Raw genomic sequence first — 7015 nt, 5'->3', positions numbered from 1 at the left:
AGAGGAGGAGGGAGAACGGGAAAGGAGCAAGGGGAGGGGAAGGGATATTTGCGTCAAAGGGACAAAGGACTGCCTCTGGATAGAGAGGAGACAGGTGCAGCCCACAGGCAAATGGCAGTTAATAAAGGTAAAAGGGGAAACCCTGTGTTAGGATGAGTTGGTTATGACTGGGCATGTTAACTAGAATCACAAAAAGGGAGCTAGCTGTACTTTGATAGCTAGACCTCAGAAGTCAGCCTTAGGAAAAGTGGATAAATAAGGGAATGGACCTTGGTGCTAGCTTTAGGAATGTAATCAAATGGTTTAGCAAAGTAGAGGGAATGCGGGAGAAGGGTAAGAGGCAAAACCTGTTGGTGTCGTGTTTGCTATGCCCGGGCTGCTAGAGCCCTTCCTTCACCAGGATTAATGGTCCCGTTAAGCCGCTGAAGATGGAGCACTGGGGAGAACCTAGGAGCTCTTGTTCAGGAAAATGCTGAGTAAGAATGGAAAAAGAGCCAGGCAGTGCTGTCCCATGTCTTTAATCCCAACACTCAGCAGGCAGAGGAAGTTGGATATTTTGTGTGTTCGAGGTCAGCCTGGTCTACAGAGTGAGTTCCAGGATGGCCAAGGCTACACACAGAAGCCCTGCCTTGAAGCTGGGCGGTGGTGGCGCATGCCTTTAATCCCAGCATTCGAGAGGCAGAGGCAGGCGGATCTCTGTGAGTACGAGGCTAGCCTGGTCTACAAGAGCTAGTTCCAGGACAGGAACCAAAACCACAGAGAAACCCTGTCTCGAAAAGCCAAAAACAACAACAACAAACAAAAAAAACCCAAAAAGCTACCAAGAAACCCTGTCTTGAAAATCCAAAAAAAAAAAAAAAAAAAAAAAGAAACCCTGCCTTGAAAAACCAGAAAAAAAAAAGAATGGAAAAAGAGAAGAGGGATAGGAGGGTACGGCACAGGAGGAAAAATTAATTCTGAGATGTTGAATATGGAAACCTATTATTTTATAAGACACACACACACACTTGGAATTACCTTATACAGGGAATTATGCTCCTTCCAGAAGCCACAAGCTGCCAAGTGAAAAGCCCAGTGCTAGTTAAAGAGAAGCACACCTCAAGTTGTTGGTCAGAGGTATCCTAGAGACCCCCAAAACAGTACTATCCATTGCCATTGCTCTTGATTGCCCACCAGAACCTGGTGGTAAAACACTATTGTCGGAGACACCATGTACATTGGCCACAGGATGTGGAGCAATCAAGTTGCTGCTACCCGGAAGCCTCATTCCTGTTGACTAGCTTTCGTAATGGTAGATGATACGCAGGCTACTGGGGTGGAGGTGGGGGCGTCAGTGGTCTTACCTAGCAGGGAACCCTATGAATTACAGTAATGTCTGGCATGGCAAAATATGTTTATGGGTTCAATGGTGGCACAAACGTTCCAGAAGTAATCAATTGCTTTCTGCTTGGATTTAAGGCCCACTCCATATGAATAAAGACATAGCTGGTACTGTAAATCTGGCCAAGAACCCATAGCTGGGGAGCTCGTAGGCCCCTGGCGTGAGCTTACTATTATTATTCTGCTAAATGAACACAGTATCAAACTGCCCTCTAAATTCAAATCTCTCTCCTTACAGATTAGTGCCGCTCTCAGGTTTCCTTAGAGAAGTTTCTATGTGTGGACAGTGGTTTAACACAAGAACTCACAAGTGCTCAAAATGCAGAGAACAGGTGTCAGTGGAGTACTGAGCCACACACAGATGAACATCTAACACACACACACACACACACAAACACACAGACACACACACGTACAGAGCTCAGGAAGCATCCTGGTAGAAAGAGTAGAACAAATGTAAGAGTCAGAAGTTGAAGAGAACAGAGGAAGAGTGTCTTTTGAACATGACAGTCCTGTGAACTCGTGAACTCACAGCAATTGTGGTTGCCCGCATGAAATTGAGGCAGTCAACATTCCAGCATGTAGTGGGAAGGTGTTCATGAGCTTCCACCCCTAACAGAGGAGCCACCGAGAGCTGATGGGTTCTGGAGGGGGGGTCAGTTTCCTTTAAGGATGAAGTCCCTGGCAGGTCAACCATGCTTCAGTGACTAGTCCCACATTCAGGAGTAAACGGACAGTCAAAATTGAACTCAATGAGATTTTGTTTTGTGTTTTGATTTTTCTAGACAGGGTTTCTCTGTGTAACAGTCCTTGGCTGTCCTAGAACTCTCTTTGTAGACCAGGCTGGCCTTAAACTCACAGAGATCTGCCTGACTCTGTATCCTGAGTGCTGGGATTAAAGATGTGCACCACCACTCCCTGGTCCAACGAGTTATTAAAAGAAGAAAGTCAGGCTGTGGTGGCGCACACCTTTAATCCCAGCACTTGGGAGGCAGAGACAGGTGGCTCTCTGAGTTTGAAGTCAACCTGGCTTTCAGAGCAAGTTCCAGGCCACCCAGAGCTACAGGGAGAAACCCTGTCTTGAAAAACCAAAAATAAACCGGGCAGTCGTGGCACATGCCTTTAATCCCAGCACTTGGGAGGCAGAGGCAGGTGGATCTCTGTGAGTTTGAGGCTAGCCTGGTTTACAAGAACTAGTTCCAGGACAGGCTCCAAAGAGAAATCCTGTTTAGAAAAACAAAACAAAAATAAATAAATAAGGGCTGGAGAGATGGCTCAGAGATTAAGAGCATTGCCTGCTCTTCCAAAGGTCCTGAGTTCAATTCCCAGCAACCACATAGTGGCTCACAACCATCTGTAATGAGGTCTGGTGCCCTCCTCTGGCCTGTAGGCATACACACAGACAGAATATTGTATACATAATAAATAAAGAAATGTTACAAAAAGAGTGAGAGTGCAGTCTCTATTAAAATAAATAAATAATAAACAAAAAATAACTATAAAAGAAGAAGGAGGAGAAGATAATGACATAAAGTTGGTCATGGCAGAGAGGCAGGGGGTAGATTCAGGAAGAGTTAAGGGGCAGTGCGTAAGTGGGCGTGGGTGGAGGACATTCTGCATGTGGAGGTCACAGGACAATATGTGAGAGTCAGTTCTCTCCTTACAGTGTGGTGTTGGACTCTAACGTCCAAACACCAAGGAGTCGCCCCCAGAGACCATCTCACACACCACAGCCGATGCAAAAGCATGAGGATTTTATTAATTCTGTCATGACAGGGTCCCCCAGCATTCGGGAAGCTGAGAGACCTCGAATAGCTGTTACAGTCTACTTTTAAAGGGGCCACAGAAGCAAGGGGGGTTGTTCTTTGACTATTCTGATTAGCTTATTCGAAAGGGCTATTACCAATAATTGACTGGAGAGCTGGTGCCAGATCAGATGAGGTAAGAGGTCATTTTGACCCCGTTTCCCAGGGGACCGAACCAAAACATACGTATATGGGTAATTGTTCAGGAACTGAGTACGTGCGAGTGTAGCTGTTAGGTCCTTGGTTCCCAGGGGAGGAGGGGAAGCACTGTGGCACAGAGGCTGAGAGGATTCAGAATTGTCAAAAATGGCTTCAGGATTGTCTTAAAGTCTTACATTCCCTCCTCTTATTTGGTCAAATATCTCAATCTTGAGATCTTAGTAAATTTGGAGGACCAATTGGATCTGTACACAGAGATTAACAAACCAGCGTTGTAGACCCATCATAGATCAATAAACTGTCAGATTTTCTCATATTAGGAAGGTCCTGCTGACAAGCATAGCCAACAAGAATATTGTATACATAATAAATAAATAAATATTTAAAAAAATTGTGACAGGCATTGGTGGCACATGCTTTAGTCCCAGCACTTGGGAGGCAGAGGCAGGTGGATTTCAGAGTTTGAGCACTGGCTAATCTTCCAGAGAACCCAGATTCAATTCCCAGCACCAATAGGGAGGTTTACAATCATCTGTAACTATTAACTACAGTTCCAGGAACTGACGACTCTTCTGGCCTTTGTGGGCACTAAGCACAGTCATGGTGTACAGTCACACATGCAGGCAAAATACCCATACACACTAAGAGGGTTTTGCTCCACCCCCACTATAAGTTTCTTGGATGAAGCAGTAAGTCAGATCTAGCCAAAATGAAAAAGCACAACAACAGGTATATTGACGGCAAAGCAATCATGGTCTCAGAGATTGAAGCCAGAGAAGTTGTGAGCCTGAGCAAAGGCAGGTAAGCTTTATAGATTATGGGCAAGGGGTGATGATGTGTCTGCCACAAGCTGGGTTTGTGCCCAAGTATGGCCAAAAATTGAGTGCTTGCTGGGGGGGGGGGGGGCCTTCAGCAACTGGCAACTTCAGGGAGGAAGTTGCAATAGCTGCCAAGGATGTGGAACTGGGCTTTTTTTGGTGCCTTTCCTTTGTTTGTGGACTCTGTGAGCAGGTGGGGTTTGGAGAGAGAGAGAGAGAGAGAGAGAGAGAGAGAGAGAGAGAGAGAGAGAGAGAGAGAGAGAGGAGGAATGGGGCTTCCTGGACCATTCAGGGAGGAGCCAGAGGCTCCAAACAAGCACACATAATTAAATATCTTTGTTACTTTGTTTTGTTTTTTGAGACAGAATTTCTCTGCCCAGCTCTGTAAGTCCTGGAACTTGTTCTAAAGACCAGACTCATCTCGAACTCAAAGATTTGCCTGCCTATTCCTCCTGAGTGCTGGAATTAAAGGTGTGTGCCCACACCACCAGGCTCTCTTTTTACTTTCTTGATGGTATCATTTTTTGGTACAAAATTTTTATTATTTATTTTTAATAATTAGATTATGAAGCCTGTTATGGTGGCATCTATATCCCTAACACGGGTGACTGAGGCATGGGAGCTCAAGTTTGAGGGCACCTGGAGTAAATGAAGCTGTCTCAAAGTATAAAGAAATAGAAAGAAAATTAAAGTGAAAGCTGAGTGTGATGGAACATGCTTTAATCCCAGCACTCAGAAAGTGAGTTTGAGCCAGCCTGGTCCTATCCAGGTCAGCCAGGGCTACATATGAGATCTCCTTTCATTAAAAAAAAAAATCTGAAGCCATTGTTTTGGGCAAAGCTCCTATAGCAGACCCAGACAAATGTTGGAATCAATTATCATGTAGTACCCCAGATATTATGTATCAATTTTGTACAAATAAAAATGGGTCACTCATACTAATGTTCCAGTTTACCAAGTTGAAACTAAGTTGCTATCTGACCTTTCTGAGAAACAGAAGGATACAAGGGAGCAAAATGTACCAAACAGGCCAGTTGTAAGCTTGATAGCAAAACTTCTATTTGCCTTAGTTCTTTTGAGAAAGGTAACCTGATGTCAGCCATCAGCTATATTTCCACTGCTCAGTCTTTTTGCCATGCCTTAAAAGGCAAATACACGACTGATCTGCCTGCTTTATTTTTGCTTCCTTCAGCATCTTCTCTCTATATAACTAACCTCCTCTGCTTGGCTTATTGGAACACTTGTTCCATTTTATGAGGTCCTCATTGAAAATGAAAAAGAAAAGTCATCAAGGGCCAGTGAGATGGTTCAGTGGATAAAGGAACTTGCGAGGAAAGTGTAGCAATCTGAGTTATACCCTTGTAACCCACCTATAAAGGTGGATGGAGAGAACATAAAGTTGTCCTCTGACCTACAGACTAACCAACAGACAGACGCACGCATGCATGCATGCACACATACAGGCACGCATACATGCATCCAAGCACACATGCACCCAAATACATTAAAATTTGAAGTAATTAAGATTTTAAAACTAAATGTTTTAATTAAAAAATGTTTATTGGGGCTGAGGAGGTAGCTAAGTTGGTAAAGCGCTTGCCGTGCAAGTGTGAGAACTGGAGCTCAAATCACCAGACCCACCTTTAACTCCAGTGCTCGGGATGCTGAACTAGAGAATCTGCAGTCCAAGCTGACCATATGAACTGTGAAGCTCGCGGTTCAAGAAAGCCCCGGTCTCCACATGTTGATGCAGGGTAGAGAGCAACTGAGGATGATGCTCAGCTGACAACCTCTGACCTCCAAAGACAAGCATATCCATGCAAAAAATATTCATTTCGTAATTTTGACTTTTGTCAATGGTAATTTATATAATTTTCCCAACAATCCTATGGAAAGATCGCTGTTAATGTTTCTATTTTATAGTTGAAGCCAGAGGCCCAGAGAAATTAGCTAATTTTCTCAAGTTCACATAGCTAATAAATTGTGGAGCTAGGATTTGAACCTAGTTAATCTGGTTCTGAACTGACATAATGCTTGAGCTAATGAGAAGGGAAAACCAGTGAATATATACCTTGAAGGAGAGGCAAAACTGCAGACAATGCATGTTCAGGAGTAAGCCATGACAACAGGCCTTGCTAAGGAGCCCGCATCTGGGTGGGGAAGGGTGGGGTGAGCAGGAAGATTGAAACTGAAAGCTGAGGCAGGGGCCTGGCTGCAGGGTAATGCGAGTGAGCTGACCCGAAACTTTGGACTCTGTCAAACAAGGAATTCATGAATACTTGATGTCTGGAAGTCAGTAGAGTGAATCTCAGTTACTAAGGTTGATTTAAAATCTGAGAGCAGTAGGGCAATGGTGGTGACCTATGTGGGGTTGGTGGTGGCAGCACACATCTTTAATCCCAGGACTCTGGAGAGGCAGGTAGATCTCTGTAAATTTGAGGCCAACCTGGTCTACAAAGTGAGTTCCAGGACAGCTAGGGCTACATAAAGAAACCCTGACTTGAATAATAATAATATAAAACCTGAGAACTACATATTGGATACCTTCCTGGGGTGGGTTTCTATGATCTAGGTTCTTTGCAATAGGGCTGTGCCTTCTCAGGATTTCAAGCTAGGCAAGGCCGATAAAGATTCTAGAACACCCTCAGCACAGGGTTCATTGATGAAGTCTCAGCAAGGGTTCATTGATGAAGTCTCAGCAAGGGTTCATTGATGAAGTCTCAGCATAACTCACCCTTGCAGTAATTTTTTAAAAGTACATTTTTCAATACGGTTCACTAATTTTTATGCACATGATGTTCGCCTGCATGTATGTCTGTGTCAGATGCCCTGAAAATGAACTCACAGTTGTGA

The sequence above is a fragment of the Microtus pennsylvanicus genome, chromosome 3 (genome assembly GCF_037038515.1).
Source record: "Microtus pennsylvanicus isolate mMicPen1 chromosome 3, mMicPen1.hap1, whole genome shotgun sequence".
Lineage (NCBI taxonomy): Eukaryota > Metazoa > Chordata > Mammalia > Rodentia > Cricetidae > Microtus > Microtus pennsylvanicus.
The sequence above is the reverse complement of the archived record's forward strand: the minus strand, read 5'-3'. Positions refer to the sequence as shown.